Below are 24,589 nucleotides of genomic sequence, written 5' to 3'. Positions count from 1 at the left end.
CACCGAACACATGGCTCCAGACAAAGTCCAGAACGGTTGTGGAGCTCAGGGCCCCCTTCTTCCCTAAAACCTCTTCCCATTCGTCTCCCTCTGCTGTGTGCTGTTCCCGTCTCTTAGCCCTTCCTCAGATGCAATCTTCCTGACTCTGAACTTCCTAAGCCCCTTGGTCTGTACTCCTCTTGAGACACCTGTTTATTTTCACGATGTATTATGGTTATTCGTGTACTTGCCCCCTTTCCCGTCTTTCACTGAAAGCCCCTTGAGGTTTGGGACCATGTATTTACATGTCTGTCTTTTTAATGTTGGTTTATTTGTTTATTTTTGGTCCTTCATGATACTTTAAAGTCGTGGCTCACACAGGGAAGTTTGTTCCATTCATTTCAATACAGCTTTATAAGTGCTCATAGGCCAGGCATTGTGCCGGGCACTAGGACCTGGAGATGCCATCACTGCCTTCGGGGATCTGATGGAATCCTGGGGGAAAAGACCACATTTGTTGCTTCTTTCCTTCCTTCCCTTCCTTCCTTCCTTCCTTCCTTCCTTCCTTCCTTCCTTCCTTCCTTCCTTCCTTCCTTCCTTTATTCCTTCTTTCCTTCCTTCCTTCCAACAACAACAACAAAATATGTTGAATGTTTCCTATGGGCCAGACAGTGCACTACATGCTGGGAAGAAAAGCAGACAAGATCCTTGTCTCATGGAACTTACAGATCAGTGAGGGCACAGACGCTCAGTGGCCTAGGACTTAAGAAGCTAGTCCCCCCTGGGAGTCGGGCATGGGAGACAAGCTCAGACCTGAGCTGATTTGAATGATGAGTAGAAGCTAACCAGAGTTTCTGGCGATGACAACCTCCCCACAAGAAAATGTCCATCTCAAAGCACCTTCTCCACCTATCCCTAGAAGAGGAGAAGAGGAAGCACAAGAAGGAGCACCTGCTGCAGAGCCCCAACTCCTACTTCATGGACATGAAGTGCCCACCATCTTTAGCCACGCACAAGTGGTAGTTTTGTATGTTGGCTGCCCTGCTGTTCTCTGCCAGCCCACAGGGGGAAACGCAAGGCTTATAGAAGGATGCTCCTTCAGACAGAAGCAGCACTAAAAGCATCCTGAATCAAGATGAGTGGGAAACTATCCCAATAAACACATTTTGGATTAAAAAAAAGAAGAAGCAGCAGCAGCTAACCAGATGAAGCGGGGAGGTGGAAAAGAATATTTGCTCTTTGCCCATGCAGAAGAGCTAGCGTGTGGGAGTTAGCTATGATTAGAGGGAGCAGAGTCAACGTGGCCAGAGCCGAGAGTGTTGGGCACAGGACAATGGGACATGAAGCTAGAGATGTAGGTAAGTGTCAGACCCCAAAAAGAAATGAGGGCAATCAAGCACTTAGGTGTTAACATAAAGGTGCATGCAATTGAGACACTCAGTTGTTGATCGAATTAATGCACAGGTAAGTGAGTATATAGATGACTATTCTAGAAAGTTACCATCTGGTAGAGAAGATAGGGGATCGGGTAGACAGGTTGTTGTTGTTTAATCAGGAGGAGGCAGAATGGATGTCGAACATTTCAAAGACAATTTCTGCACTAGCTACCTTGGGAAGAATCCTGTGAGCCTGGAGATCTATTAAAGATGGATGGCTCTTTGCCCTCACACCTGACTGGAAAAGGAATGGCCTTCCCCAGGCTTCCATAGTCCCTGAAAAGAGGAGAATTGTTGCCCGTGGAGGATTAGCTGAAATAGGTCCATAATGAGCCAGCCCTAAGTCATTGACAGCACTTGCCATTTAACTGTAAGGAGCAGGTCTTATTTCTTAAGCTCTTGCCTTGCTAGTAGTACCTCAAGGTTTCTCCGGTGAACAATCCTCATAAGTAGATTTTTTTCCTCCTTCTGCTGCGTTGAGGCTGCCTGAAAGCTTCCTGCGCCTGAGTTGAGATTCTAGGCCATGCTGGTGGTGGAGCTTTCTCAGGCACACAATTGAAATCTAAAGCATCCTTTGGGAAAGCTCCCCTTTGACCCAATGCTACTCTTAAGACTGGAGGAACTTTCTTCTCATGGGGTTTATTATAATTGATTCCTGAAAATTATAGCAAAGTGTAAGACCCTGCTGGTCTGTGGCTGGGTTGTGTGTTTGTTTGTTCTGTTGTTGTTGATTTATCAAGTATTAAGAAAAGGAGCCTCCTGTCGCCCTGTGCTTGGTGCCATCCACCTCTGCCCTTCTGCTCACTCTGGACTTTTGCCCGGAATGCCCTCTCTCCTTTCAAGGGCCAAGTCTTCCATAAAGCCTTCTCCAGTAATGTCAGACCACAATGCTACTTCTCCTTCCTGACCTGCTCATCACTCTTACCAATTACTCTGTACATATTGTATTTGATTATATTATTTATTTGTGCACTTTTTTATATGTATGTGCCTTGGGTCTGCAACAAGTTTACAACTTGGGAGTAGGCGAATAAGTATTTGCTGAATGTATTAATGACATATAAAACTCAAGGACAAGGACTGAGTTATATCCCTCTTTGCTTGCCCCTAGTATACTGCGTCCATTGATGGGATCATAAGAAATATTCAGTAAATATTTTTGAAGCAAACTGAATAACAGAAGTTAGACCGGAAGGTAATATATCACAGTGACTAAGAGCATAGAATACCGAATCAAGTAGCTCTAAGTTACCAGCTAAGGACTTAGATGAGTTCAGTAATTTCTTTGTGCCTCAATTTCTCCATTTGTAAAATGGGGACTGTAGCAGTGTCTACTTAAAAAGGTTATCACTGGAGATTGAGGAAGGTAATGCCTATACACAGGGCTAAATAAGGCAGCTAAAATGAGCCACAAAATGGTCTGTGAATAATTTAACTGCACAGGAATGTTGAGGGCTCGACTAGAGCTTTGAGATTGAAAAGGGAAGCAAAGAAGTAGACAGGTCTGTTGGAGTTTAGAATCAACCTCACAATAACAAGCCTCCAGGGAACATTCCAAGTGGAGTGACCCGTAACAGACAGGGACACCAGAAAGTAAAACCAAGCAGGATGGAGCAGACTGGTCATTCCCAAATTCACACCATGCCAATGCCGTTATTTCCTTTTAATTCTTTTTCTATCCTCAGAGAGAAAAGTTTGATGACATTTTAATTTGATGGAAGCTTAGTTTGGTGGTCCTCGTTCAGTCGCTCTTGAACCCTTGCTGATCTCCTTTTCTGTGGAGGAGAGCCTTCACCTCCGGCTGCAATCCTTTCACAGCCCATTATATATTTTAGCCAGAATTCAATATCATTGCTCTGCTACTTATTTTTGTGACTATCTTTTATTTAAGTTAAGTAATATTGGATTTTCCATTAATAGTAATATAAAGTTTCTTTTTACATCTTTAGGAAAATAAGAAGTCAATAATTAAAAATTAAGTAGATCTTCAGGAGGCCCACAGTTAAATAAAATATCATGAAGGAGTACTAGACCAGTTCTGCTCTTCAGGAGTTATGCAACCTTGGAAATTCACCTCACCTGCCCGAGCCTCCCATTTTCTGATCTATAAAGTGAATGAGTTGGGCAAGAGATAATCGCTGTGGTTCTGTCTCGCTTGTATGTTCAAGCATTTGGTCGGGGGAGGTGTCAGAATGATGATGGAGGGCTGACTTGGCTTGGAAGAATTTGCTTTGCAGGGAGGTGGGGAACGGTGAGGCTGAACAGATGCCCCGTGCCAGGGACATGCAGGGTGTATTTATTCTCTGGCTATGTTTATTCATGTGCACCAGCCCCAAGTTTGCCATCCTTATTTTAGGACTGAAAATGTTCGTTTCAGACACCCAAACTTGGAATTGGCAAGTAAAATGACACCAATATGTGGCCAATTGAACTCTTATCTCCTTTCTTTGTGACATTGGAAAAAATAATGTTTTCACCCCTCTTAAAGAAATGGCCCTAGATGGGTCCTGTTCTCTATTTTCTGTTAAGCCGATAGCTGTCACTTAGCCGGCTTTTAGCATGTACCAGGCACTCTGCAAAGCACTTTAAGCATTTTACATTGCTAATCTTGCAACAATTTGAAGAGGGGAGACACTGCTATTATTTCTATTTTACAATGAGGTGACTGGGGCTCAGAGAGCTTAAGTGGCTTGCCCAATGTCATATAGCTCATAAGAGACAGAAATGGGACTCAAATACAGGTCCGTTGGGCTCTGAAGCTGGCTCTCTGAAACCATTATGTTGTACGTTGTTAACATTTTCTGTATCAGATATTTTTTTAACCTTAAAATGAAAATCTATGAGTTGAGGATCTAAAATGAAGGGTTTCTTTTTGTAAAAGAAACTTAAATGTATTCGAGAAATGTTAACAGAATGGAATACTAGCAGGTTGTTAAAATCACAAGAGTACAGACCACGTGAATGCAGGAAAATGTTCATGTGCAAGACCACTCGTGAAAAACCAGTGCAAGGGGGAACGAACATACTGACCAAGGCACTGCTAAAGCAATCTTAATATACATTGGCAAGGAATCACAGAATTTGGAGGATGTGGATAGTTGGGAATTCAGTGTCTTCTAGGCTCTTTTTTTCCTGCACGGTTATTTAACTCTTAAATATGTAAGTGTATGTAGAGGAGTTAGGAAGGTTTTTTTAAGGGAGTATACCAGGAGTAATTTTTAAAGGAGCCTGGCAAAGGCTAGAGCCGGGGACTTGCACATTATGGGCCCACCTGACGTAGCTAGTGAGCAGGTCATTACTGCTTGGGACCAGACTGAAGTAAAAATCTGTCCTGAACTCCCACTCCTCTTTTGCCCTGAGTCCACGTCATTGGATCAGAATTTGGAGAGAAGCTTCCTCTCACCAGAAATTCTTAAACACTTTGGGTGACTGACCTCGAGAAAAATGCACATGCGCACACGCACAAAACACTTGGCAAATGATTTCAGCAGACCTATGAGCCCCTGGGCCTCCGTGAAGCACCCGCTAAAAAGCTCTTCTGAAATCCCAGCTTGGATGGTTGGAATAAAGCTGAGGTGACCCTGACAGCGTCTGGTTTCATGGCAGGAAAACAGAAATGTTTGCCCTGGTGGTCTCTTACACTGGCGTGGGTCCTCCACAACTGTTTCGTGTTTGTGACCACCTTCCAGGCTGGACAGAGCAAATGATGCTGTGGTTTTAAGAGCGCAGATTTGGGAACTGGTTGCTAGGATAAAATGCCAATCTTGTTATTTATTACCTAGGTAAAACTGGGCATGCTACTTAATTTTTCTGAATTTCTGTCCCTTCTGTAGAGTGGAGATGAGCTAATGGCAAGGAGGAGGAGGAGGACATCGATAGCTCACTGAGTAGTTGCCAAAATTTCCATAATATATGTCATGTAAGCACTTAGCACAGTGCCTGACACAGAGAAAACCCTCAGGAAACAACTTACTCAAGATGAAACACTAGTAATGAGCATGGTGGAGCCTCTGTCCCAGATTATTCTTCAAGCTCATTTCTCCTTATACCGTATTATAAATTATAATGCATTTACGCATTTTCTATCTACTGTAGGTAACTATGTAGCTATATATCAACTATATATTTTTTCCTTTCACATAAATTAGGTACTTTTTCAGAGAAATTAGTGAAATGGGTCAAAAAGTATTCCTGTCAATAAATTTTATTTCACACAACATTAAAGGTTTGTTCTTAAGACATGATTGTCTTAATTTTGTCAAATTTAAATCAAAAGCTTCACTGGCTAAAACTCGCTAGTAATTTCTGTGAAATTGCCAGTGGTTAATTAAGCTCTATCTCTGCAGCTACCTGCCCTGTTCTCTCCAAGGGCCTCCTTCCCCGATGCTGTCCTCCAGGGCCAGCAGGGAGGCTCCCCAACCCCCATCTTTCAGTTCTCAGTTCAAAAATGACTTCCTCTATCTTCCTTCATCCCTGCCCTGACCCCTTGTCCACCCACATCCCCATCCAATTAGCAGTTCCTCTGCTGGAAGTTCTTCTTTATTGTACTTACTTCCATCTCTAATTAAATTGAGTGATGATTTGACTCCTATCTGTTTTCTCCACCAGACTGTAACAAACAGGAAGGCAGCGTCTCTAGATTGGGCACTCACTCTTCCAGCTTCGCTTTTGGTTGAATAAACAAATAAACATGCTGTTTGGGCACGGACCCTGTGCCCTGCCCTAGGACAACAGATGCTCTATCTTCCATTCTAACAGAAAACATTCAGGCAGGTAGCATGTTATTCATCTTACCCCCCATGAAAGCAGAGGGTCAGAGGGTATAAATAACTTGCTTCAGACTACAGGGTAGGTAAATGGCTGGGGCCCCACTTCCTCCCGTGATTTCTGACCCTCAGGCAGTGACAGGCAGGAGTCCGCAAATCTCTGGAGGACTGGAAGCTCGATTCTTAGAGTTCTCCAACACCCCAGAGAATGGCAGTCTGCAGTGAGTCAATTAGAAGAGCATCATCAAAAATCAAGTCCCCCTGACTAATGAGGTGCCCCAAATGGAGATGTCACTTATCATCTCTTTCCTCCTGCACGATCTGGATCAAAATCCCAAGGTAAAGGAATCATTTTCATTTTTTCTAAGGGAAATCTAAACACTTGAACATTAAAAAACAACTTGTCATCAGAGAGAGAGAGAGAGTTAAAATAGTTTTCGGTATTAACTTCTTAATGATTTTTGAAATATGCAGATCTTGTTGGAGCAGATGTGCCACAAATGGATGGTATCCAATGTCCTGTTAAAATATGCGATGCCTCAGAGACTATAAAAATAAAATTCTAAACACAATTCCATTCTGGCAAAGGCTGGGTAACCATTCTGGATTGGACCAAAATATCTAATTGGCTCGGGCACAGAAGATCAATGGCGTTCTCCAGTTGGTGAACTTCTTCTGTGGAGATTAAATGGAATCATGAGATTGTAATTAGTCGTAATTATAGCAATAGTTTCCTCCGTTTTTTCTCTTTGCTGAGGCACTCGCCTGTGATGGCTTTGGAATAACTTGTTCCTGAGCCTGGGAAGAGCTCCGAAAAGGAAGTTTTCCATTCAGTTCTCTGATACCCTACTTATGCTTTAGGACAAAAATGAGTTGCCTTTAGAGTTATCCATTTCAAAGGTTTTTTATTTCTTCTTCCTCAAAGTGGAGCACCAGGTTGGGGAAGCACCAAGGCCAACTACAAGGTGCAAACCAGCTTCGTCACTGAGGGACACCTTTCCTAAGATGGGAACACCAGCAATGACAAATGAAGCCAGATGGAGGTTCATTCCCTTGGGAAGGACAGGAATAAGAAGCTGCTGCTTACACCCCAGGCTCTTTGCACGACCTCTTTTTTGTTCTTTTCCATCTGTGGAGTGTGGAGGTAAATTACTCCCAGGATATCTAGAGCACATCCCCTGTGGAACACTGGTTTTACTCTTTCATCTCCCATCTGATTGCTGAGTTCCATACTTTCCCCCCACTCAATAAGAGAATTCTTTGGTGAAAATACCCATCACTTCTTTCCTTTTGTGAGCCCATTCTTTAAAGAAATGTAGAGTAATATGAGTCCTACCAGGCCCGTGTACGGAAAATTCTAGAAACTCCTTACCCTGGGCAAAAGTACACTCTTTGCCTGTTTCTACGCCCTATTGAGGTCTGGAAACACAGCAGACAGGGTCAGAGTGCATTTATAGCTTATCGTGGAGCCCTCTAGAAGGAAGATCTGCCTTGTGAGATTGTTATTCCTCAGAAGTAATAAGAATAATGAGCTACAATTATATAGTGATTATTGTGTGCCAGCCAGTCAATCAACAGATCTTTCTGGCATGCACACTAAGTTACCAGCACCGTTTGAGCTACTGGGAGTAAAGCAAGGAACACGTTGCAGATCCAGTCCTTACCCTGGGGCTTACACTGCAGTGGGAAGCTGCATGGTTGAAGCCCCATATCTGCAGTTCTTCGTTGTGGAAAAGGAATTCGACTTGCTCAGTCATTCTGGGAATCAGAGTTAGGGAAGAGGGAGCAGAAATTTCAGGGAAGTGGCCAGGGTTAGGCCAGTGGTTCTCAAATGCTGGTCCCGGACCAGCAGCAACAGCAGCCGGGGACCTGTCTTAGGCACAGATGTTCAGAAACTCTGGGGCTGGGGGCGCCTGGGTGGCTCAGTTGGTTAAGCGACTGCCTTCGGCTCAGGTCATGATCCTGGAGTCCCGGGATCGAGTCCCGCATCGGGCTCCCTGCTCGGCAGGGAGTCTGCTTCTCCCTCTGACCCTCCCCCCTCTCATGCTCTCTGTCTCTCATTCTCTCTCTCTCAAATAAATAAATAAAATCTTAAAAAAAAAAAAAAAAAAAAAAAAAAAAAAAAAAGAAACTCTGGGGCTGGAGCCCGCAAGCTGTGTTTTGCAAACCCACCACTGATTCTGATGTTCGCTCAACTCTCAGAACCGTTGGATTGGACATCAGGAGGGAGGCTCTTCCCCATGCAGTTTTCCAGCAGCATACTGAGCTGCCACTACCACAGAGTTCCCCACCCTGGGAGTCTGCAAAGAAGGTGACTTGAAGAAGAAATGAAGGGTGTGGACTTCTGCATTTCCCAAGCTTTTTAAAAGACGAAATAATTTTCCAGTTATGAGGTACTGATGGGACACCAATGGGAGTTTGTAAAATATAATGCATTAAATAGATTGCACAAAATGCTCCCGAAGGAAATAATTGCCATATAAATAAATGAAATAATTTGCCAATAAATTGTCAAAAGTTGTTTTTAATACTTGGCAATGTACAAACATATTAGGTCGCTAAGGTAATTTGATTAACGTATTAGTGTGAATGTTGCTAATACAGACATGCCCCCCTCCCAAATCCCTGGTACTGTATCAAGGATGGGAAAATCAGATGCATCGGTGTTCCTTCCAGTCCTGGAGAATGTACACTAGAAAAAAGCGGAAGGTAGCCAAAATTATATTGAAATCTCTCATCCTTTTCCATGGCTTTTCCAACTCCCCATCACTTTCCTCTTCTCTTCTTGTCCTGGCAAGTCTCTCTCTTTGTCTCCAAACCCCTTAGGACCCAGGGTCTTCAACTCTCTTCTCCCACCCCAACCTTGCCAATCTTTCCCTATGTCCTTGCTCCTGGGAGGCCTTTCTAACTTATCAATCCTGATCAGCCCTGTGCTTGTCCCTCCAAGTGCAGTGCATCTGTCTGCTCACGGATCTGTGCTAATGGATAGCAGTTGTTGATGAGTTATTGGTTCATCTCTTGGGAGATCGGCTTGCTGTTTAACTGGAGCCTTCTAGAGCCAATGCCTGCTATGGTGAGACTTTTAGAAGGTCAGCCCCCAGAATAATTGCCTGCCTCAGAATTATCCAGGGTTTTGTTAAAAGCAAATTCTCTCCTGCCACCCAGATACATCGAATCACATCTCTGCAGATGTGGTCTGGATCTGCCTTTTCGACAGTGTCCCAGAGGAGTTGTGTGTTCACTCACGGCTGGAAACCATGGGAGCCCAGTCTCCTCCACAGCTCCTATGGAATCATCCTTCTAAGCTCAGTCAAGTCCAAACTTAACCTATCTAGTATTGCCCAGAGAGATTCTTCTCCAGAGTTCTGACTGCCTTAGGAGCTGACATGGAAAGTGAATTATAACCAGTGACTGGACCTGAATTTAATAGGGGTTGTGGGATAGATGGATGTGCTTGCTACTCATTGTACCCCAGAAAGTCTCAATCAGCTACCTCCTTGGGGGTATAAGTCTATTTGCTTTTCTCCCACTGGGTCCAGGGATGGGTGGGGATGATAGGATGATGACAGGAAGACAGGAACACTTTATTTTGCTTTTCGCATAACTACTGTATGTGAATAGAAATCTGTTTATGGTCATCTGTTCTCCCCCTTGATATTTTGGCCTCATTTAGACTGGGGATTAACATGATCAAGAGACAGCCCTCTGGGTTCCTTTGCAATAATATAAAAATAAACAAAGCCCAAAGGATCCATTCCTTCTTCTCAGTAATTTGAAGGAAGGCAGATGGTGCCCAATAACCTGGTTTGAATTGCCAATAAAGCTCGTCATTTTTTTGCTAAGCACTTGCTGTTAAATTTTAACGGATGGTGTCAGGTGGTGCTGAATGAGCTGCCAGAAAGGTTACTCTGAGTCTGTGGGGCAGGAAAGCAAGAAAGGGAGTGAGTCTGAGAAGGAGGGTGCTTTAAGGAATGTGAACAACTGGGAAGAACTCTGAACTGTTGAGACGGAGGAGAAAGTATGGCAGATGGGGATGAATTGGCAGGAAAGAAGCATTTTCCAAGAAACTTGAAGATGTCCAGGTTGTAAATTCGAGGGCCCAAGAGTGTCTCACTTGTCACTCTTTTCCTGCCATCCTTGCATGCTCCGTAGGCAGTCCATAAACTCGGGCTGAATGAGTAATGCAAACCCTTGATTGGTAGGAAGTATAACAGGAGTAAAGACCAAAGAAAGTAGGACCAAGAAAGGGAGAGGACATGAGTTCCCAGCAGGGACTGCAAAGATAAAAGAAAGAGTCCTAGGCGGGGGGACTTGGATTGTAGTCCTGACCCCGATATGTCCCTGACCAAGTCCCAAAAATCACAGATGGTGGAAGGCAGGAACCACGTTGCTGAAGTGACCTGCCTCCTTCGTCTGGAACCGGAACTCAAGACTCCAAAGCTTCTAGTGTTGTTTCCACAGACGTCAACAAACTTGCTCTTTATTGTGCGCTCAGTGAATGGTTTATTGATTTTTTTTAACTCAAAATGGTTAATTCTGTTGGTTTTTTAAAACGTCAAAATTAAGTGGCTGGACTAGAAGATCAATAAGATCCTTCTAAATTCTAAAGTTTTATTGTGTGTTCTATTCCATTTGTAAAGGGCCAAGTTTGTTTTGTTTTGTTTTGTTAGTACCCAAAATGTTAGGGTTCCCGTATCAGTCTAATTCAGTTATGAGTATGGGAAAAGCCTGATGGGTCAATTTCCCGAGAGAAGACTTGATTGAGGCCTGGTCATCTCAGCTCCAGGAATCAGACATCTTGCTCTAATGCTGGGCTCGGGTAACTTTCACCTGCCTCTTATCTATTCCTTTTATGTCCTTCATTACTCTTTTTTTTAGGGAACCACCTCTCCATCAGTCTCATTTCATGTGGCTATGGTCAGGCTGACCCTGCACCTCCCACTCCCACCTACCAGGTTTAGCCAGTTGGAATATTCTACGCCCTCAGGCCACAGTGTTTGGTTCAAGAATGAGAATTTAAATCAATACAACTTGATGAGACTTGGCCTCAGGATTTTTGCCAAAACAATTGAGAATGAGGCTCCCTCTTTCCACAGGAGTCACTAAACTACATGAATATGAGCTTAAAGTTTCAAATGGCCATCAGTTCCTGAGGGGAAGCTGGACCTGAGAATGAAACCAACGTAGAGGAAAATAAAACTGAAAAGTAGACAGAGACAAATTCTGGGTGACACCAGTTGACTACCTGGATCAAGCCATGCCTGAATGTGGACTTACCCCTAGAGCCTCGGTTCAATGGGCCAATGGATTCTCCTTTTGCTAAAGTTTGTTTTAATTGCATTTTTGTCGTTTGCAATGAAAAATGTCCCAACTAACACAGATCTGGATTTGAATGTGGCCTCTACCACTTACTACCTGTCTGATGTTGGGCTAGTAACTTAACCTCCTTTCAACCTCAGTTTTCTTATCAATAAAATGGGAATAATAATACCTTGTAGAGTTGTGAGGATAAATGAGGTAATGTGTGCATATAAAGCACTTAAACCAGTGCTTATATATAAGAAGTATCCAGGTATTGTTAGTATTAAAATCTAAAACTGTAAGAGAAGGGAGCATGCCTGAGAAGTCTCACAAGGACAGATAAACATCATGTGTGAACTATGGTGCTCCCCAGAGTATAGGACATAACATACAGAGTGGTTAAGAATGGAGGTTCTTGAGTGCCTGAATCACATTCTGGTTCTGCCACTTACCAGCTGTGTGATCTCCTACTTGACTGCTTTGTGCCTCAGTTTTCTCATCTGTAAAATGAGATTAAGAGCGGTACTTAACTCACAACATTTTGGTAATGATTAAATAAGAGAATGAATGCAAAGGACAGAAACAACACTTTCTACTTTTCCCCTTTTCTAATTACAGTAATGTTTTTCCCATATGCTTCACACCCATATTGCCTTATTCCTCTGGGACCCTCTCCCACTGGCTCTTGTCTCTGTTATTGGATGAAAAAATTAGATTCAGAATGAGGGCTTCCACTCCTAGCTCTTGACTTGAGCTGGAACTCCCTAAAGGGGGCTCCAGCCGGGGAGTGGTCGAGGTGCCTGTTCTGTGCTGTGGGGGCCTGGTTCCTGTACTGACAACCTACGGGTTAGGAGAAATGTCTGGAACTTCAAACTGACATTTGCGAAGCGTCAAAACCCTGGGCATTTCCTCTCTGATCAAGCCCTAGGAAACCTCGGGGCCCAATGTATTCATTAAGCAAATGAAGAACAAGCTGCCATCTTTGGGCTGTAAGTCATGCTGATGGATGTAGCTCTCCAGTCCTGCCTGCAAGATCCGTGTAGGTATGGAGCATTCAAAGATCTGTTCGATACAACTTTTCAGTGAAAAAAAAAAAATCTAGCAAGCCATATAATGAGAACATAACTGCAGGAGCAAAATGACTATTTATTTGGCTGTACCGTGGAAGTGCTTGGAAGAGTTGGAAGAAATGTCTAAACCTGAAACCCCGGTTGGGCCTCATCTTCCTCACCTGCTAAATGAGAAGATGATCTTTAGTGTTTCTTTTAACCTTGGTTATTTAAGACTCTCAGATTCCACATTCTGTAATGTTATTCAGAGTTGCTTCTTTTAGGAAGTCTCTTGATCCCTCTAAATTTCCAACAGGATGGGTGACATCTGCAGTTGAAACCAGGCCATGTTGTCGAACAGTTGGCAAATGTAAGTTATTCTCTTCTCACTTGAATGGGTGCAGGGTTGCATATTAATTTACAATTACTCATAAAGTAGACGGCAAAGGCTTCTCTTTTGTCAACACTTGGACATACAAATTAGGTAATATTGAATGGGCAATGAATATTTCATTTCCACCTTGTCTCATGGTGCCAATCACCTTAAATGAGACTAGATTAGCATCAGAAGTGACTCACCCTGGGTTAGGTATCCAAGTCTGGCCCCTCAGACTTGCTGTATTTGGGCCTCAATTTGTGAGCCAAAGTCTCTTACCGACTCTGCAAGGGCAGAAGCAGAGCCACATTAAGCCTACTTCCCGTTTATGCTGGGTATGAACTTCAGTGTTTCCAAGTACTCTTTGGTTCTGACAGTATGGCAGAACAGATTCATAGAAAGGCTGAATGAAAAAATAGAAATGGAATTTTATAAAATCCTCTGGTGCAAGGAATGAAAAGGGAAATCAAAGCCAGGACTGTAATGGAGGGCTGGCATTTCAGCAAAATTTCTGACCCAGATATAGCCCTTGATAGCTAATATTTGGGGACTTGACCCTTGCTAGATATCTATGAGATGTTGCCTCAAGCCCTCTCCAGGCAGGGAAACCAGACCTGAGCTTCAGCATAAAGCTGTCAGCCTTGACAAGTTACACTGTCCATAGAAAGGTGAGTATAAAATCTCCACATTTGAGTCTAGGAAAGAAGGAAGAAAGCTTGCCACCTGTCTAAGGCCCTGGTTTAAAGAAGAAAAAAAAATTATGTCCAAGAAACCATAATCCCAAGTCTGTGCCGCATATGGGTATGGTATCCAAATGTGTACGACTATGAAGTTAGCACAAGCTGCTCAGGTCAATTGAACCCTTAGGATGAAATAGAAGCAACTATGAAACTACTGGGACACAAACAGCCACAAAGGACTCACACAGGGAAATTAACCACCATGAGTGAGAGTCAGCAGATGCAGCCAAAGGATAAAGAGCACCCTAAGAATCAGAAATAATAGAAGTATCTGTAAGAGACTATATGAATATTTAAATATTCTTATAAAGAAATAAAATAAGAATATTTGAAATTATTAAACATACGAGAGAAGGAATAGAATGATAAAGGAAGCAGCAGATTTTAAAGAAGTATACAAACAGAGCTCATACATAGGTTGACCAACTATCTCGCTTTGCTCAGGACTGAGGGACATCCCAGGACACGAGATTTTTAGTGCTAAAATAGAGTCTCAGGCAAACCAGGCTAGTTGCTTACCCTACCTCAGCTAATAATTGAAGAGATATCAATAAAGGAACTATTCACAAACTTATGGACAGGGTTTGGGGAGCCCAACAAGGAAGAATGAAGCACTCTGAACACGACAATAATTAGAAGCCTCCTCTAAGTCTAAAGGGGCAAGAGGGTATGGTTACTAAAACCCAGAGAAATAAGCTCCACAGAGCATCCTGCCTGACAGGAGCCTGTAGTAAAGAGAAACACATCAATTTCCTCCCTCCTTCTCTCTGAGCTCATACTGGGGCCTCTCATTGGTTAAACTCCGCTAAGAGGCAAAGGACAAGGGCTAGGCAATACAGGTCAGCCTCTTGAGACAAAGAGCAAGATAAAAAAGGATGCAGAGTGGATCTTGAGGGACAAATAGAAAAAAAAAATGCACAACTGAATTGATCACCTGAAAACCTATCCATGAAGCATCATCTCCTATTAAAGCAGGTCACACGATATCAGAATTAGGAAAAATAATACCGGGACAAGAGTTATAAAAGCTGAGCCCTGGTGACATCTGGTCGTCACCATCAGTGTGACTTTGTGAAAGCTTTCTTTTACATCAAACCACTCATCTATTACTAAATTATGGAATATTTCGAGAAAAGTTTTCAAACTGGACATCCATGGGTCAAATCTTATTTGCAGTGTTGTTTGACCTCTACAATATTTTAAAATAAATCTGAATGACCCAACAACACTGAAAAAGTTAGGAGAATTCACAAAAGAATCTGGATTTCTAGCTTTCTTGTTTTTGTGTTTTCGAGTGGCAGCACTTCCCTAAAGGAACGAGTTTGGGCGGTCCCCACCCCATCCCAGTTCTTCACTGGCCCCGCCTCACTCACTTTACTCATTTATACCTGTCTGCTCCCCATAGGAATCTGAATCTGCAACCCTTGAATGAGCTCTTTCAGCTTTCAGCTTTAACAATCTGTGAAATTTAAGTCAGGCTGTATTTTTTGCACATGAACATAGGCTTTTTGAATTTTCTAATCTAGGTAGATCGGGAAGTTGGCAGGTGTTTATTTTTGCATATCTTCCTGTACATCTTAAACACAGCACATATGCAGTTTTATGAAGCATATGGTTTTCCATGCGCATAACTACGCTTTGTTGATTTTTTCCTTCCCTAAGTTCTCCAAAAGCCGGGGAGAGTAAACACAAGCTGCCACTTGGAAAACAGTTCTGAGAAAGAGCCCAGCTGGGGCAGAAAAAGCGAGGGGATTCAAAAAGCTGCCAAGTGACCATATTTGGGGTACAGGTTTCTACAGCTCATGAAGACCACGATACTTCGTCTCCCCTTTGCACGGTATATGGTGAGCATGGGAGAGAAGCAGCTCGCCGCTGGGGTGCCTTTGCCTTTTCAGCTTGTGGTGGAGAAGGAACAGAAAGGCGAATCCAGCCTCTCCCTCCATGGCAGATCTTCAATGGAAAACACCCAGAAACATTTTCCTGGGTGATGGGCGCTGTGTTATAATCTCCCAACAGCCGTGGCAGGAGGTCACCGTGGAAAGGCGATTCTTTGCCAGGCTCAGGGGAGAGATACATCTGAAAAGGAATTTTTCTCCGTAGACCAGCCCTGCTTAAGAGGTGCAAACAGTGAATTGTCAGGCCAGGGAACCTTAGATAAGCATTCTTGGAAATTGCACGTACATAACCCAGAGGGACCAAGACACGGTGCCATCTCGCCAGCATTCTGTGCTCAAACTAACGGCTTGCCAGGCCCACAGAGGGAGGACCTCCCCATTAGCCCTCCCTCAGTGCTTCATCTGTACGCAGCTCCAACCACTGCTAGGCCAAAGGATTGAAGTGTTGAAAAAGAAGCTCCTAACTCTTCTTCTAGAATAAACAAGGATTGCGAGTTGAATATAAATTGTGAATATGCATTAATTTTCCTGTAGACAAGACTGGTGCTCATCACCTTCACCTCAAGGAAAGTTCAGTGCGTTTTGAGTGTTTCAGGCTGAACTAGCACCTGACAAAGTTAAGGAGCAAAGTTTGTCTTAACGTCTCCTGTTCCCTTAATGGGATCTCTTTCGTCACTCACCGTTCACCATTCCTACGCCTCCCTGCATTTCTGGCACCTCCTATCTGCTTTATGCACCTGTCTCATCGGCCAGCTACCTGTCCCTCAGCCCCCACCATAACTTACCTCTCCTCCTTGTCACTGTGTCAGTGAGTTTCCTGCTGGGTAGCGTGACAATAGAATTTCGTGTCCAAAGCGGGACACTTTTAAGAGTAAAAGAGTGCTATCAATAATGATACCTACGTGACATCTTATCCACTCCAAACAATATAGTTGTCTTTCCACAGGGGTCTTCTAGAAGTATTTTTATCTTGACCCAACCAAGATCTCCAAGGTGGGGGATTCTGATATTCTGTCCTATTAGCAAGCGGACTGAACAGGGGGCAGGCTGCATCAAACCAAGTGAGTGGCTAGGGAGTCCCGCTTGGAAATAAAGAAATCTGATGCCTACCCTTAGGAACTTTTAATTTAATTTGGAAAGCCAGGACTGGCGGGGATGAAAAAGTGCTTGAGACAGGTTTGGAGAAAAAAGTGATGTGTGTTGCTTTTAAATAAAAACAAACTTTAGGGGAGTCTGGGTGGCTCAGTCTGTTAAGCGTCTGCCTTCAGCTCAGATGATGATTCCAGGGCCTCCGGGCTCCCTGATCAGCAGGGAGTCTGCTTCTCCCTTTCCCTCTATCCCCACCCCCAGCCCCACTTGTGCTTGCTCTTGTGCATACTGTCTTGCAAATAAATAAATAAAATCTATTTAAAAAAATAAAACAAAAGCAAACTTTAACCCTACATCCCACTCCCCTCAACAATGAAAAACAAAGTACTGAACTACTGTTGACAGAGCTGGGAACTTACATTCTGTGGGTGGCAAAAAGAAATAACTAGACCACAAAATATGAGGAATTGTTAATAAGTACTGTGAGTGCAACCAACGAGGGACAGAGGCAAGTGACCAAGGAGGGCCACTTTTAGGTGTAGTCAAGGAAGGCCTCTTAGAGGAGGTGGCATATATCTGAGACCTGAAGTATGAGAATAACCCAGCCAAGCGAAGGGGCAGAGGAGAGTATCCAGTCAAAAGGGACAGCATGTGCAAAGGCCTGGATTACTAGGGCAGGCATGAGGTCCTGAAAGAAGCTCATATGTCTGGAGGAAAAGGAGGGAAGGACAGTGTGGAATAAGGTAAATCGGAGAGGGGGCTGGCATTTTAAAGGCCTCTATAAGGAGTTTGAATTTTATTCTAAATGCAATGAGAATCCTTTGAAGTTTGTAAAATTTACACATACTGAAACACATAGAATTTAGGTGTACCATTCTACCAAGAATAAAAGTTCATACATACACCCTATAACAAATTCCCTAGTCATGATGTAGAATATTTCAATTCCCCCAAGAAAGTTCCCATATGTCCCCTTCAAATCAGTTATCACCCCCAATAGGGTAATACCGCTCTTCTGATTTCTATCACCATGTATTTGCTTTTCTTCTTCTCCTTCTTCTCCTTCTTCTTCTTCTTCTCCTTCTCCTTCTCCTTCTCCTTCTTCTTCTCCTTCTCCTTCTTCTTCTTTTAGCAAGCGAGAGAGTGTGCACAAGCGGGGGTGGAGGAGGGGGGCAGAGGGAGAGGGAGAGAGAGAATCTTAAGCAGGCTCCATGCCCAGCGAGGTCTCACAACCCTGAGATCATGACCCTGAGATCACGACCTAAGCTGAAATCAAGAGTCGATCCTTAACCGACTGAGCCACCCAGGCTTCCCTGTTTTGCTTATCCTTAATTTCATACAAATGAAATCATATAATACGTATTATTTTGAGTCTAGCTTTTGCTCACCATTATGTTTTTGAGGTTCATCCACGTTATTGATTTCTTTGTATTGTTAAGCATCATTTAATCATATGAATATACCACAATGGGCTCATCCACTCTCCTATTGAAGGACTTTTTTCCTTTGGTTTTGTCTTTTATGAATAAGGCTGCTATAAACATTTCTGTATGAATCTCCTTGAGAACATATATTTTCTCTTCTTTTGGGTAAATAACTGGAGTGAAATTGCTGGATTATAGGTAGGTATATTATTATTCTTTCTTTTATGTTTTGAATTAATTCGTTTTATGGAGGAATCATTTACATATAATAAAATTCACCTATTTTAATATATACAATATATAAACATCACCATAAGCATAATAAAGAACATTTATATCATCCACCCGAAGTTCCCTTTGGAGTCAATGAGTTCCTCATCTATCGTCTTTGTCAACCATTGATAGGATTTCTATCACCATAGTTTTGCCTTTTCTAGACTTTCATATATTAACAAAATCATGTTATGTAATATTTTATGCTCATTTCTTTCACTTAGCCTAATGCTTTTGAGATTCCTCCATGCTGATGCATGTAGGAGGCAGTAGTTCCTTCCTATGTATTGCTGAGTAGTACTCCATGCAATGGATATGCCACAATTTGTTTATTTATTCATCAGTTGATGGACACTTAGGGTTTTTTTACAGTTTGGGACTGTCATTAAAAAAAGCTGCTATAAACATTCAAATATAAGTCTTTGTGAGGTTCTGTGTTTTATTTCTCTTGGGTACATAAGAGTGGAGTTGTTGAGTTATGTGGTAAGTGTGTGTTTAGTTTATATGAAAGTAAAAAATGAATTCCAAAGCAGCTGTGCCATTTTGCATTTCTACCAGAAATGCATAAAAATGCCAGCAACCTCATGCCCTTTTTAATTTCAACCATTCTCGTTAGTGTGTAGTAGAATGTCATTTGGTTTTGATTTTGACAGTTTGATTATGGCTATGTCTAGGCATGGATCTCCCTGAGTTTTTCCTACCTGGAGTTTGTTGAGTATTTTGGATGTATAGGTTGGTGCTTTTCCTCAGATTTGGGAAGTTTTTGACCATTATTTCTTCTAGCATTCTTTCTGCCCCTTACCATGACCACCCTCCTCATGGGACTCCAATTTTGCATACTTGATGGTGTATTCCATAGGTTTCTGAGGTGTTCCACGGGTCTCTGAGGCTATTAATTTTTCTTCATTCTGTTTTCCTCATATTCTTAAGATTAGATAATCTCAATGGACCTATCTTCATATTTGCTAAATCTTTCTTCAGTCAGTTCAAAAATGCCGTCGAGCAGCTCTAGTGACTTTTCCCTTCAGTTGTACTTTTTGACTCCATAGTTTCTATTTGGTTCTTTTATATAATTTCTATCTCTTTATTGATATTCTGTGTTTGGTGAGACATTGTTCTCATAATTTCCCTTAGTTCTTTAGACATGGTATACTTTATTTCTTTGAACGTATTTAAAATAACAAATTTAGATTCTTTGTTTACTAAGTCCAGTGTCTGTGCTTTCTCAGAGAGTTTCTACTGATTGCTTTTTGCTTTCTGTCGTACTTGTTTCTTTCATATCTCATAATTTTTTGTTGAAAATTGGACATTTTATTCGTTTTTTTAAATTGAGCTATTTATTTATTTATTCATTTATTTATTTGAGAGAGACAGAGATAGCAACAGAGATAGCGAGAGAGAGCAGGAGAGAGCATAAGCGGAGAGGAGATGGAGAAGCAGGCTCCCTGCTGAGTAGAGAGGCAGAGAGCCCGATGTGGGGCTCAATCCCAGGACCCCGGATCATGACCTGAGCCAAAGGCAGACGCTTAACCAACTGAGCCACCCAGGTGCCCCCAAAATTGGACATTTTAAATGATATAATGTAGCAACTCTGGAAATCAGATTCTCTCCCCTCACTAGGGTTTGTTGTAGTTATTGTTGTTAAGTTTGCTTAGTGAATTTTCTGACCTATTTCTGTAAAATTTATATTCTTTGTTCAGTGCAACTACTGAAGTCAATGCTTAGTTAGCTTACCGGTCATCTGATGTTTGGACAGAGTTTGCCTTAAAACACCAAAGACCCATATGAGTCTCAGTCTTTGCAAGGGGCTCTGCATTAATGCTGGAACATGCCTTGAACACTCAGCCAGGCAGCTGATACTTCTACCTTATCCTTCACTTCCTGCTTGTAGAGAGCCTCAAAGTCAATCAGAGCTTAGGGCTTTCTCAGATCTTTCCTGTGTATGTGCACAGCCCCATGTATGCACATGGCCTTTTAGATTCTCAGGGATATGTCAAAGCTTTTAAAGGCCTTATGGGTATCTCATCCCTAACTTTCCCTTTTAAGCTTTTTGGTTAGTTCATCGTTTGCCCCAGCTGTTATCCAGCACCTCAGACAACCATGAAATTAAGCAATTGCCTGTAACTGTTTTTGGCTAGTGCCCCCAGAGAGGCACTGGGTGAGTTCTGACTCAAGTCACATCAATATAGCAAATGCAATCTTCTAGGGAATCACCAGACATGTCATATAATGGCAGTTCTTTGGGAATAGGGCTTTGAAGTAGCTCCAACCCCATTCTACCTCTTCCAGTGGCTTCCAGACCGCTGGTTTTTACCATGACTTGAGGCTGTTAGTTTTCCAAAACTACTTTGGAGGTGGAAAGTAGGGAATGGGACTAGTGCAAGTTAGAATGCCACAGAACTTGCGTTCTTCCTGAGATTTATCTGTTTTTCTTGAATAAATCCTCCCCGGATTGCTACAAGACTGGTTAATTTCCAGAGTTCTGAAAAAGTTGATTCTAACGATTTTTGTCAGTTTTTTCATTGCTTTTATTGAGGGAAGAATTTTCAAAGATCCTTACTTTGCCATTTTCCTCATTTGGTTCTAATTTGCATTTCCATAATGACTAATAATATTGAGCATCTTTTCATGTGCTTATGTGCCAGTCTTATATTGTCTGATGAAATGCTCAAATCTTTTTCCATTTTCAAAAAATTAGGTTATTTGTTTTCTTGTGAGTTTTGAGAATTCTTTATATATTTTCTATACAAATCCTTTATCAAATCCATGTTTAGCCAACATTTTCTCCCAGTCTGCAGCATATATTTTCAATTTTGTAACAGTAAATTTCAAAAAACAATTTTCTTTCTATTTTGAGGAAGTCCAAATTTATATATTTTTTCTTTTATGGTTCATATTTTGTGTCCTTTCCAAGATGTCCTTTCCTGAACCCGAGATCATGAGGTTTTATTCTAGAAGATTTATAATTTTAGTCTTGTGTTTAGATTTGTGATCAATTTTGAGTTCACTTTTATATGTGATGTGAGATGAGAGTTCAAGGTTCATTTTTTGTGTATGCAGAGCCACTTGTTCTTGCACCATTTTTTGAAGAGGTTACCCTCTCCCTCATTGAATTAGCTGACACCTTTGTCAAAAAATCAATTTATCATATATTATGGGTCTATTCTGGATTCTCTATTCTGTCCCATTGTTCTATATGTCTATCCATACGTCATTATCACAGTTTGACTACTGCAGTGTTATAGGAAGTCTTGAAATTGTATGGTGCAAGTCTTCCAATGTTCTTCTTCTTTGAAAAGGTGTATATTTAACTTTATAAGGAAATGCCTACAGTATTTCAAAGTAATCGTGGATTTTATCCTCCTAACAGCAAAGCATTAGAGTTCCAGTTGATCCACAAACCTGTCAACATTTGGGTTTTCTGTCCTTTTTAATTTTAGGATCCTAATGGGGTGTTTTCACTTGCCTTCTCTTTATAACTAATGATTTAAAGTATGTTTTCATTTGCTTTTTGGCCATTCATATGTCTTCTTTTGTGCAGTTTCTTTAATTGGGATTTTTGTCTTTGTTATTGATTCCATATATGTATGAACACACACATAAATATACACACATGTATATCAAACCATTTTCTCAGACTATGACTAGTTTTTTTTATTTTCTTAATTGTGTCTTTTGATGAAAATTATGTTTTTAATTTTGATGAAATCCATTTGATCTTTTTTCTTTTGTGGTTAGTGCTTTTCATTTTGCATCTAAATAATCTTTCCCTGCCCCCAAGCTGTGAATTATTTTCCTAAGTTTTCTTCTAGAAGCAGTGTAGTCTTAGTTTTTATGCTTAGATTTGTGACTCACCTTGAATTATGTCATTGACCATATAGGGGTTAGTTTCTTTTTTTCCAGATGTTTATCCAGTTGTTACAGTATCAGTGCCTTTTGCCCTTTGAACGCTTTGGTAAATTTTTGAAGGGTTTTAGATAGAGAAGTGATGTGATGTATTTGCTGATGCGAGAAAATGAACAGGAGGCAGCGAGGAGATCAATGAGGAGGATACTACCTCAGTCCAGGCTCAATATGATAGTGGCCACAACCAAGGTGGTAGTAGTGGAGATGCAGAGTAGAATTATCTGTCTAGACTGATGGAGACTGATTTGTGTCGATCTTGCAACCTTCCCATTTTCACTCACCTCTACCATTTCAGCACCTAGAAAGGGACAGCATAATATAGGAGACAATTCCATGAATGATGATGAGTCAAGCGTTAGGAGTTTTTGTCCAGGCTCTGCCATTGAGTCTTAACTAATCTTGTGAAGACTCTGTTTTCCCATTAAAAGCTAGGTCATCAATAAACGTCCTCTTCTACCTTCAAATTATGATTCTGTGTTGTTCTCTGAATGCTCCAGGAAAGGTAGCCAGTGAATTCCTGATGTCAATAAACTCTCTTTGTTCCATACATTATTTGAGCTCTCTATAACACTATAAACTTGACTCGTTAACATATTCCCTTAAACCACCCCCTTCTTGATTCCCTGTTTTGATGGCTGACGTTACCACCTATGCAACCTCTCTGATCAGATGGCTGAGACGCATCCAGGACTCCTCTGTCTCTTTGACTTTGCACACCTAATCCCCAAATCCATTTCTTCTTGATACTGTTTATGCTCTTATCTAAATTGGAACATTTTCAAGAATGAAGTAGGCACTATTAGTAGTTATGCCAAAACAATAGGTATAAACCAGGACTGCTCTAAGCAAACAGAGATATGTAATTAGCCCAGAGCTGAGAAGCAGAAAGAATTCCAGAGTGGTATGAGAAACATTGTTTTTGAAGAACTGAGAGAATTGGAGTCTGGCTAGCCTAGGGGTGTGTGTGTGTGTGATGAAGGTGTAGAGTAGTAAGATGAAGCTAGGAAGGTAATTGCAATGTCAGGTTCTGTAGGTGTAAAATGTTTCTTACCTTTAGAATTAACCACGAATGGTAGACATTATTGGTAGCCTGCTTAGCATTCATCTCCCTTCCTTCCTAACAAAAGCCATTCCCCATGTAACCAGTTCAGAAGAAGCCAGCCCTATCCCCAGCTCCAGTGGTGGGTCTAATTGATCTGAGGGTCATCTCTGTCCCTTTGCCAAGGATTGTCTCATGGAGCACATGACTCAACTCTAGCCAAGGGTACATTAGGGGAATTTTTTGGAGGGTTTCCAAGGAAAGTTTTCTCATTCCTAATAGAAAACCACACGAAGGGGTTGTTATGTCTCAATGTCATGGCTGTAATTGCTGCAGCCATTTTAATTCCAAGTCTGAGGTTGAAGCAATCACTGATGGCAGAGTGAAGAGATGGAAAAAAGCAGGATTCTGGATGACTTTGTGAGCTGCTACACAACCAATCCTTGCCCTACCTCAGGACTTTGTCAAATATGAAATGTTATTTCTTTTTACCTAAGTCCTTTGAGTTGGGATTTTTTTGGTTATTTGGGGCCAGTAGCACTCTGCTATGCCATGAAACTGAAGGATGTGAAGCAGTGACCTTGACTTTGTGAGAACTGGTGGAGGTGACCTGCATGTCACTCACTGTCACTATCCCTTGTTGGATAATTATGGCTGCTATTTATCTTACCTTGTATTTTTGATATTTCTATGTTGATATTTCTATGATATTTCTATGATTTTGAATATCCAACTAGTCTGGAAACTTCCTGCACCGAGGACAGAGATGGACCCTTTACTTCTTTGTAGCCCCACAACACTTTACATAATCCATACATTTTTGTCAGTTATGAACCCCCTCTTTATTCCACCCACAGATTCTTTCAGATGACGACCAGAATGCTATCTCTATTTGGAGCTAATAATTAGTCTCATCTTTATTGGCTTTCTCTTCAGTGTGGAGGGAATTACTGGATGAATGAATGGGAACATGGTGGCCATGTGGCCTGTTGCCCCCAAGTACTACTTGGAGACCAGCCTGGCATGGAAATGACCAGATGTTTGAAGCTGAGCCACTGGTGAGTGACATAAATAAGTTAGATGTCACACTTCCCATCTGCATGGACGGTTCCTGCACTGCAAAGCCACTAGTGCCTATGATCTCACAGGATTTTTAACCCTTTCCTAAACTTGGAGTTGGAAGGCTCTGGAAGGCTAATTAGACCACATAGGTGTGTGTACACTGCTGTTTATCTGCTTCCAGGAGTGGTTTAACGCCAAGTCACTGCCCAGGTACATAGGTGCTCCTGGACCTGATGGGGACACCTACAGAATGT

At 41.9% G+C, this 24,589-nt stretch overlaps 1 pseudogene; it reads left to right on the top strand.

Annotated features, from left to right (window-relative positions):
* The first annotated feature begins 861 nt into the window (after positions 1 to 861).
* On the top strand, positions 862 to 1,097 carry LOC123853038 (small ribosomal subunit protein eS27-like; annotated as a pseudogene).
* The last annotated feature ends 23,492 nt before the right edge of the window (positions 1,098 to 24,589 follow it).

The sequence above is a fragment of the Mirounga angustirostris genome, unplaced genomic scaffold (genome assembly GCF_029215605.1).
Source record: "Mirounga angustirostris isolate CCGP_5_RB_7025 unplaced genomic scaffold, mMirAng1.0.hap1 SCAF_7, whole genome shotgun sequence".
NCBI lineage: Eukaryota > Metazoa > Chordata > Mammalia > Carnivora > Phocidae > Mirounga > Mirounga angustirostris.
The sequence above is the reverse complement of the archived record's forward strand: the minus strand, read 5'-3'. Positions and strand labels throughout refer to the sequence as shown.